Source organism: Macaca fascicularis, chromosome 16 (assembly GCF_037993035.2).
Source record: "Macaca fascicularis isolate 582-1 chromosome 16, T2T-MFA8v1.1".
NCBI classification, from domain to species: domain Eukaryota; kingdom Metazoa; phylum Chordata; class Mammalia; order Primates; family Cercopithecidae; genus Macaca; species Macaca fascicularis.
Window position 1 is genome coordinate 18,521,485 of NC_088390.1, and position 10,495 is coordinate 18,531,979.

The following is a 10,495-nucleotide window of genomic DNA, read 5'->3' on the forward strand; positions in this document are numbered from 1 at the left end:
GGGAATGTTTTTGTTACAATTTTTGTTTTCAAAGTTACAGTAAACAAAACAATCTCCTGAATTGTCAAAAGAACAGCAGTTTTACACAATGAAAAGCATACACACCAAGCCAAAATAAATCACAGCTGGGTCTCTATGTTGCAGTGGTGTTGGTGCAGGAGGGAACATCCAGGGAGGTTCCAGTTCCTGCCAGGCAGCCCAGGTCCACCGAGGGCCCCGGGGCTGGAGGGAGGTCACATACCACTCAGCTCAAAGCGCTCCCTTCAAGCATCTGAAGAGGGAAAGTCCATTTATCTTCTCTGAAATGCAGGCAATTTTTCATACACTGGTGTGAATGTGTTGGGGTCACCCAGGGGCTCCCTTAGTGGCCAGATGCAGTTTGTCACAAACTGGTTTCCTGAATTTCATATTGGATCGGGAGCTAAAAGAAGAGAGATTCCCAAACCCATCATGTAAATATTTGGTTCTAACAAAGTAAAATCACAAGAGCACATCAAACACAGGACCTAATGCCCACGGTAGTGCCTAGGGCTGTTGTCCCTCTTTTGTGAGAAGTTCTATAGCAGGCACAGAGGTAATTACTTAGAAAGGCAATGCCACAGTGAGTAAGGGGGATTCACTTGGATACAAACATTTAGAATGATACCTGAAAAAAACTAATGTGGCTCCATCTCTTCCAGATTCTAATGTTCCCAGAGCAGCAGCCACCCCTAAATGCAAGTGGAGACAGGATGGAAGCCCAGGGAGACATGGGGGAGGCGGGGCTTGGCCAAACCACAGGCAGCTGCCAGAAAGGCCGACACACCTGCATTCTGCACTCTGTGGTGGACACCCCAGGAAAGCAGGGGTGCCCCTGTAACTGCCAAACAGGTTCACCTTGTCCGCGGCCTAGACAGAACTGATTTATTGAGACAGGGGAATTGCAATAGAGAAAGAGTAATTCATGCAGAGCTGGCCGTAGGAGAGACCAGAGTTATACTCCAATCAGTCTCCATTGGCATGATCCATCAGCATTCGGGGATCAGAGTTTGGAAGGATAATTTAGTAGGTGGTGGGGGAGGCCAGTGAGTCAGGAGTGCTGATTGCTTGGATCAGACATGAAATCACAGGGAGTTGAAGCTGTCTTCTTGAGCTGAGTCAGTTCCTGGGTAAGAGCCACAAAATCAGATGAGTCAGTTTATCAATCTGGGTGGTGCCAGTTGATCCATCAAGTGCAAACCTCTTAAGCACTGATATTAGGTTTTACAATAGAGACGTAATTCCCAGGAGCAATTTGGGGAGGGGCAGAATCTTGTAGCCTCCGGCTGCATGACTCCTAAATCGTAATTTCTAATCTTGTGGCTAATTTGTTAGTCTTAAAAAGGCCGTCTAGTCCCCAGGAGAGAAGGAAGTTTGTTTTGGGAAAGGGCTGTTATCATCTTTGTTTTTTGTTTTTGTTTTTTTTGAGACGGAGTCTTGCTCTGTCGCCCTGCTCTGTCGCCCGGGCTGGAGTGCAGTGGCTGGATCTCAGCTCACTGCAAGCTCCGCCTCCTGGGTTTACACCATTCTCTTGCCTCAGCCTCCCGTGTAGCTGGGACTACAGGCGCCCGCCACCTCGCCTAGCTAGTTTTTTGTATTTTTTAGTAGAGACGGGGTTTCACCATGTTAGCCAGGATGGTCTCGATCTCCTGACCTTGTGATCCACCCATCTCGGCCTCCCAAAGTGCTGGGATTACAGGCTTGAGCCACCACGCCCGGCCTCATCTTTGTTTTAAAGTGTAAACTATAAACTAATAAATGTGCTTTATCATTTGGATGTGGTGGCTCACACCTGTAATCCCAGCACTTTGGGAAGCCAAGGTAGGCAGATAGCTTGAGCCCAGGAGTTACAGACCAGCCCGGGCAACATGGTGAGACCCTGTCTCTACAAAAAAATACAAAAATTAGCCAGGCATGGTGGTGTGGTGTATGCCTGCAGTGCCAGCTACTCAGGAGGCTGAGGTGGGAGGATCTTGAGCCCAGGAGGTGGAGGTGGCAGCAAGCTGAGATCGCCCCACTGCACTCCAGCTTGGGTGACAAAAGGAGACCCTGTCTCAAAAAAAAAAAAAAAAAAAAAAAAATCACGTTTCTCCCTTCATTCTTGTAATGCAGTGGATTACTCTGATTTTCCAACATAAGCTGTACATCTGCATTCTGGTGGGAAATTTTTCTTTTCTTTTTTTTTTTTGTTGAGACAGGATCTCTCTGTGTTGCTCAGGCTGGAGTGCAGTAGCACAATCTCAGTTCACTGAAACCTCTGCCTCCTGGGTTCAAGCGATTCTTATGCCTCAGCCTCCCGAGTAGTGGGACTACAGGCACATGCCACCACACCCAGCTAATTTTTGTATCTTTTTTTAGAGAATAGAGGGTTTTGCCATGTTGCCCAGGCTGGTCTCAAACTCCGGAACTCAAATGACCCACCCACCTCAGCCTCCCAAAGTGCTGGAATTACAGGTGTGAGCCACCACGCCTGGCCAGAAGTCTTACTTCTTTTTTTTTTTTTTGAGATGGAGTCTCGCTCTGTCTCCCATTCTGGAGTGCAGTGGCGCAATCTCGGCTCACTGCAAGCTCTGCCTCCTGGGTTCACACCATTCTCCTGCCTCAGCCTCCGAAGTAGCTGGGACTACAGGTGCCTGCCACCACGTCCAGCTAATTTTTTTGTATTTTTAGTAGAGATGGGAGTTTCACCATGTTAGCCAGGATGGTCTCAATCTCCTGACCTCGTGATCCACCCTCCTCGGCCTCCCAAAGTGCTGGGATTACAGACATGAGCCACCGTGCCCGGCAAGTCTTACTTTTAAAAATGTAGGCATAGAACACATGATTTTGTGGAAATTCTGATGTGTGGGGAAAAAAATTTAGGTACAGGCCAGGCATTGTGGCTCAAGCCTATACTCCCAGCACTTTAGGAGAATGAAGCTGGAGATCACTTGAGGTCAGGAGTTTGAGATCAGTGAGGGCAACATAACGTGACCCTGTCTCTACCAAAAAAAAAAAAAAAAAAAAAATCAGTGGGACATGGTGATGCATGCCTGTAATCCCAGCTGTTCTGAAGACTGAAGGGAAAGGATCACTTAAGCATAGGAGGACCAGGCTGCAGCAAGCTGTTATCCTGCAACTACACTCCAGCCTGGGTAACAGAGTGAGAATCCACCTCTTAAAAAAAAAGGTTCATGTGCATTAAAAAGTGGCATGGGCTTGCATGGAACCAATCAAATTCAGCGAAAAGCCAGACTGGCTCTGGCCTAACAGTGTGAAGTCACTGATCAAGGAACAAAGGTCCTGCCTTCCGTTTACTCAGGAATTCCACTTCTAGGAATCCATCCAGAAGAAATAATCCAAAAAGTGGGCAAAATTTGACACATACACTTGAGTATCACTTTTATTTTGATTGATTTATTTTTTTGTGAGACAGTTTCACTCTTGTTGTAAAGGCTGGAGTGCGACCTCGGCTCACTGCAACGTATGCCTTCCAAGTTCAAGTGATTCTCCTGCCTCAGCCTCCCGAGTAGCTGGGATTACAGGTGCCCGCCACGACGCCCAGCTAATTTTTGTATTTTTAGTAGAGATGGGGTTTCACCATGTTGGTCAGGCTGGTCTGGAACTCCTGACCTCAAGTGACCCACCTGCCTCGGCCTCCCAAAGTGCTGGGATTACAGGCGTGAGCCACTGCACCTGGCGAGTATCACTTTTAAACCCAAAGCTGGAAAGTCTCTGAATACTCAGCAATAGAGGAAACAAAAATGTCATGGTCAGCCCTGTAAAATGAATGTTTGCAGCCACTTAGAATGGCTTACATGAAGACTATGAAATGTCATCAATAGATACAGGTGATACCATTTTAACGATGGTTGTTCAATATCACCATAATTTTCACCTACTATGAACATACACTTTTTTCTTGTGACAAAAAGAAGAGGGATTCCCCAAGGCCTCCTGTCCTGGCTGGGGTAATGTGGCTCAACAAAAGGTCATCTCCCCACTGCCCATTCTTTCCAAATTTGGAGTGATGTCCTGATATAACGTTTCTTGGCACTTCCCACATTTGATTTGCATTTTATGCACTTGACTCTCAGGAGCACTTCTCTGCACACCAGTTTCCCTTTGGCTGGCTGCATGCTGGTCCACAGCCATTTGCCCTGCTGGTTCCACATAGGAAGTGCTTTGGGCGGAAATCCACACCCTGTCCCACCCATCCCTGTCTTGAATCAAAACACTTGAATCAAAACAATCTTGAACATCATTTCTCATATTGCTGGCTGGCAGGGACGCACCTGTCTCCAAGAATTCACACCATGGACAATGGGATTCACTGGGCTGCCATTTTTGACCGTTGCAACCGCAACCCTATCTCTAAGCAGCTGAGATCACAGTCTCTTCCATTCTTCCTTCTTGTACATCATGTCATGGAACAGATGCTACACCCAGAAACCCGACAGTTCTTTCCAGGTTTCAACCTGTAAAACCTGACTCCACTCTGAAACCTCCAGGTTAACAGTCCTCCTGGGTCACAGCCCTTGCTGGGTGACAACCCTCCTGGGAGACAGCCTTCTTGGGTGACAGCCCTGGGTAGCACCCCCCTGGATGACAGCCCTGGGTGAAAGCCCTGCTGGGTGACAGCCTTCCTGAGTGATAGCCTCCTAGGTGACAGCTTTTCTGAGTAACAGCCCTCCTGGGTGACAGCCTCCCTGGATGACAGCCCTCCTGAGTGACAGCCCTCAATGCCACAGAGTGGCTGCCTGGTATCCAGCAGAGAACGAGGTGCCAGCACCTTCTGATGGTCACCAACAGGTGGCACTGCTGACCCAGGTACTGGACTCCTCTGCACCCCGGGTTCTGGATGGGGCTGGGAGGAACCAGTTCAGGCGGATGGAGCCCTGGACCGCTTGCCCTGGACCAAAGTCAGGTGGTGAGCATGGGTGGACCCAGCTTCTTTACCTTCCTGAGGCGTTGGTCCAGGGGCTGGCTACCTGCCCTGTGCGGAGGACTTTGTCCCTGGGGCTGGTGGGTGTAATAAATTTCAGGGCCCTGACCCAGGGACAGAGGGGCACAGAGGGTAAAAGGTCCCTCACTCGCCTCTGGCAGCGCCCCCTTGTCACAAACTAGGAAAATGTCCAGAGACTGTGCCCAGTGGGGGGTTTTGCAAACAAGTCCAGTGGGTCGAAACCAGTCCAGCCGCCCCACTGAACAGATTCTACAGTGGGTCACACTTGCAGTCCCAGCGCTTGGAGAGGCTGAGGCAGGAGGATGGCTTGAGCCCAAGAGTTCGAGGCTGCCTGCCCCCTGCACCCCAGCCTGAATGACAGAGTGAAGCAAGACCCCATTGCCTCCTTATTTTAAAAAAACAAAACAAAACAAACAAAACTTTTTAAAAGTAGGTTCTGGGCTGGGCGCGGTGGCTCAAGCCTGTAATCCCAGCACTTTGGGAGGCCGAGACGGGTGGATCACGAGGTCAGGAGATCGAGACCATCCTGGCTAACACGGTGAAACCCCGTCTCTACTAAAAAATACAAAAAACTAGCCGGGCGAGGTGGCGGGCGCCTGTAGTCCCAGCTACTCGGGAGGCTGAGGCAGGAGAATGGTCTAAACCCGGGAGGAGGAGCTTGCAGTGAGCTGAGATCCGGCCACTGCACCCCAGCCTGGGCGACAGAGCAAGACTCTGTCTCAAAAAAAAAAAAAAAAAAAAAATACAAAAAAACTAGCTGGGCGAGGTGGCCGGCGCCTGTAGTCCCAGCTACTTGGGAGGCTGAGGCAGGAGAATGGCGTAAACCTGGGAGGCGGAGCTTGCAGTGAGCTGAGATCCGGCCACTGCACTCCAGCCTGGGCGACAGAGCGAGACTCCGTCTCAAAAATAAAATAAAATAAAATAAAAGTAGGTTCTGGAGCCCGACTGTCTGGCCCAACTCCGGCTTTGCTACTGTCTCGGGCGGGGGCTGAGTCAGTCGCTGGGACAAGGATCCCAGAGCAAGTGCTTGGTTTGGGAGATGCAGAAAGCCCCAGGGGAGGGCATGAGAGGCAGGGGAGGGAAGAAGCCGGTAAAGTATGCGTTATCAAAGCAGTTACCAGTGAAGCGCCAAGCTCCATGCTGCGGGGAGCCCTGTGCTGCAGGGAGCCCTGGGACATAGCGTGGAGCAGGCCCCAGAGGTTGCCACACTAAGGAGCAAGGGGCTAGAGTAGTTGTCTACCACCCCCACAGCCACTGTTGGCTGAGACCCTCTGCTGGGGCAAGGACTCTCCAGGCCTCCAGCTGCGGAGACTGCCCGTCCTTGCAGCTGGGAGAAGCGGCCCAAGGAGCCCACTCGGGAGTCCCGGGCTTAGACCTGAAGAGGCGAGTCCTGGGTAGGGAGGGTGGGTGATTGATGGATGGGACACCAGCTGTGTCCTCTGAGGCCACTGGGCAGCTGTGTGACCTCAGGCAATTGCTCAGCCTCTCTGGGTCTTCTTATTCTCCTTTGGTAGGAGGCTACCTAAACCCAGTGAAGGTAGAGGGCCTAGAACTGTGCCTGACACAGCGCTACACATGCCGGGATCTCAGGAGCCCAAGAGGGAGTCCTGTCACATCCTGTTTCACAGAGGAGAATGCGGATGTCAGAGTGGCTAAGACACCTGCTCAATGCCACCAAGCATGAGGGGGCAGATGGGGCCTGGGGGACCCCGATCCCACACTCACGTAACCCCTGTACAGTGCGCTCCTGTGGGTAGATCAAGGCAGCACTGCCTCCAGGACCACCTCCCTCTTTCCCTCCACCAGCCAGGCATCCCCTGGGCAGGGACCACAGCACCACAGCCCCTACCCTTGGCCAGGCCTTCTGGGCCCTCTCCAGAAGGTGTCTTGGCACCAACCTGTGGCATCAGTGCTCAGCAGCTCAAGACCCATGGGGGTAAACCAGGGCCCTGCTGGCTGTGGGCTGCGCTGGTCCAGGCCCAGTGGCCTCCCGCAGGCAGGAAGTGACCAGAGGACAAAGAGACCTACTGGGAGCACCGCCTGGGAGCCTGATGAGCACCTCCAGCCAACCTGGGAGGCCTGGCCACAGACACCCTCATCTCCCCACCCTGTGCCCCGGTCCCGCTGTGCCAGCGTGAGACTAGGGGTGGGGGCAGCCAGGACGCACTTCCCCCAGGCTGCTGTCTGCAGCTGGACACTTCCCAGAACACTGGGAAGCAAACACCAAGGAACAGCTTGTCCCTTGGCACCAAGGCAGCCGTGGCCTCCTGTGGAACAGAGCACTCACTGGCGCTCGAGCGTCCATTCCTTGCCTGTTCGACCATTGTTCCTCAGCCACTGCTAAGTGCTGGGCTGAGAGCTTGGAGCTGGGTGTAGGCCCTGCAGCAAACCCGGGTTCTGAGGGTCAGGCCCCGGGGAACTTGGGAGAGACACCCCAGAAAGCCCAGGAGTGGAGGATGCTGGTTCCCATGAGGGGTTGTTTGTTCCATTTTTAAGGTGGGAAAGAAACAGTTTCAGAAAATGACACGAAGCCTGGGCAACATGGCGAGACCCCCATCTCTACCAAAAATTTAAAAATTAGCCTGGCAATGTGGCATGGGCCTGTGGTCCCAGCTACCCAGGAGGCTGGCTGTGGGAGGCGGGAGGATCACTTGAGCTCAGAAGGTCCAGGCCACAGTGAGTTATAACTGCACCACTTCATTCCAGCCTGGGCAACAGAGCAAGATCCTGTCTCATTTTGGGGGGAGAAAATGACAGAAGTGCTCCAAAGTCACACCGCAGCCCTCACTCTGCCTTGCCAGTGCCCCACTCACCTGCAGCATGACACAGAGAACTCCACAAGTCCCCGGGGCCACTGGGCTGGGGGGCAACAGGATTTCCAGGCCCTGAGAGGGCCAGACACCGGGCCTGAGACACCACCTTGGAGGGTGTTTGGGTGAGGGAAAAGGGACAAGATGGAGGAAGGTGAACAAGATGGAGCAGTCCCTATTGTTTCCAGGTTCTTCATCACAGATTTTCCCGCGCCCAGGAAAAGAACCAAATCAACTGAGCATGCGCAGAATGACGTCAAGCCGGGGACACCGAAATTCAAGAAGCCACTCCTACACACACGCCCCAAACTCCGCCTCTTCCAGCTCTCAGGCATAAAAGTCCGCCGCCGGCAGGACCCCCCTTGACTTCTTCGGCCCCCCGCATTCGTGGGCCGGAGAACATCACCTGAGAGCGCTGGCGCGACTTCCCTGGCCCTTTCCCGCGGACCAGTGAACCTCGCGCGACTTTCCTGGCCTTTTCCCGCGGACCAGTGAACCTCGTCCGAGAGTGCGTGCATATTTGCAAAATAAAAGGGCTGCCACTTTCTTCGCTCGTTTTGGCCTTTATTGATACTTAGTCTTTGCGTCTATTAATAATAGTAATAGAGAAGCAAAAACGAAACAAAACAGAGGGGACCCTCAGCTGTGTGGCCCTGATCCCTGGGAAAGGCAGCAAAGAGTGCAGGCATCTTGGTGAGAGCGCTTGGCCTGCACCAGAGACCACTCTGCAGCCAGAGAGCTGGCGCGGCCTCCCTGGGCCTCAGTTCCCTCGTCTGGAATGTGGGATCATTATGTACCCACCTCACACACGGGTGGAGTGCGGAGGAAGTGGAAAGACCCATGGAAAGTGCTTCTTCAGCACAGGGTCCAGAACATCCAAGGCACTCAGGAAACACTACCTAACAGTATTGATTATGATTTTATTACCCATGTTAATTTATATATTTATATTGATAAACATTATCTAGTTAATATACAGTTATTGTATTTAGCATTTGTCTTTATGAATGTGCAGGGAGGCCCAAGCTGTTATTGTTCAGCCGGACCGGCTAAGTTCCTCTTATCAGATCTGTGCCCCCATCTCCCAGCATCTGGGCTGCACAGCGTCCTCTCCTTGTGGGGAAAAGAAAAAGATCAGAAGAAAGAAGTAGACATAAGAGACTCCATTTTGTTCTGTATTTGAGATGCTGTTAATCTGTGACCCTACCCCCAACCCTGTCCTTGCAAGAGACATGTGCTTTGGTGACTCAAGGTTTAACGGACTTTGGGCTGTGCAGGATGTGCTTTGTTAAACAAGTGCCTGAAGGCAGCTTGCTGGTTAAAAGTCATCACCATTCTCTTAATCTCAAGTACCCAGGGACACATACACTGCTGAAGTTTGCAGGGACCTCTGCCTAGGAAAGCTAGGTATTGTCCAAGGTTGCTCCCCATGTGATAGTCTGAAACATGGCCTCATGGGAAGGGAAAGACCTGATCGTCCCCCAGCCTGACACCCATGAAGGGTCTGTGCTGAGGAGGACTAGTATAAGAGGAAAGAAGGCCTCTGGGCAGTTGAGATAGAGAAAAGCATCTGTCTCCTGCCCGTCCCTAGGCAATGGAACATCTCAGTGTAAAACCAGATTGTATGTTCTATGTACTGAGAAAGGAGAAAACCGCCTTAGGGCTAAAGGTGGGACGTGCTAGCGCGGCAATGCTGCTCTTTATGCACTAAAAGGTTTATGGAAATGTTTGCATATGCAAATCAAGGCACAGCACTTTTCCTTAAACTTATTCATGTCACAGAGATCTTTATTCATATGTCTTTCTGCTGACCTTCTCCCTACTATGATCCTATTGTCCTGCCACTTCCCCTTTTCTGAGATGGTAAAGATAATGATCAATAAATACTGAGGGAACTCAGAGACTGGTGGGTGCCGGCGGGGTCCCCTGGGCCCACTTTTTCTTTCTCTATACTTTGTCTCTGTGTCTCATTTCTTTTCTCAAGTCTCTCGTTCCACGTAACGCCCACAGGTTTGGAGGGGCAGGCCACCGCTTCATTTGTGGCTCACACTTGCAAGGAACTGCTTCTCCCACACAGGCAGAGAGCAGGAATGCCTGGGAGTCTATCCCTCCTCCCCTGCCCCAGGTGTTTTCAGCTAATGCCTGACCAGGGCAGAAGTCTTCGGGCCAGGCTCCCTTGTCTGGAGCTCCCTGCAGGGTCGGGCTGAGGCTGGGCCTCTCCTGAAATCACAACTGGCTCAAATGATTTCCCTTCCCTGTCCTGCTCCCCTTCTCCTCTCCCTTGCCATGACCTCAGGAGGCTTCCTTAATAAACCCCCTGCACAGAAATACTTGTCTCGGGGCCTGCTTCTGGAACCTGCCTAAGACTCATGAACAAACTGCCCCCGCAGAGCTTGAGACCATCTGACACTGCCAGGTAATGGAACGTTTCCTTATGTCAGAGAGCACAGGAGGGTGACAGGCTGTCACGTGTGCCTGTCGCTCCTAGGGAAAGGCCTGTGCACCCTTCCCAAGCATTCACAGCTTATCTAGAATGAAGGAGAAGTGCCAGTCACAGTAGCGAATCCCCCATGGAAAGAACTTGGTTCCAGAAATCATGCTTACTTGCTTTGAGCGACTGCTAAGTTAGAGAGCTCCTTGTTCCTCAATATCCCAGACAAGGGAAAGGAAAACTGGGATTGAATGCCGAGCAAGAGCCTGCTCAGTGCCTACCCAGTGTCCA

At 51.7% G+C, this 10,495-nt stretch overlaps 1 long non-coding RNA gene across 1 annotated transcript; it reads right to left on the minus strand.

Annotated features, from left to right (window-relative positions):
- Positions 1–7: 7 nt before the first annotated feature.
- On the minus strand, positions 8–7,950 carry LOC107127743 (uncharacterized). Its single transcript, XR_010582328.2, has 2 exons — positions 7,777–7,950; positions 8–421 (listed from the first exon to the last, which is right to left on the minus strand). It is a non-coding gene; the product is annotated as an uncharacterized lncRNA (long non-coding RNA).
- Positions 7,951–10,495: the final 2,545 nt, after the last annotated feature.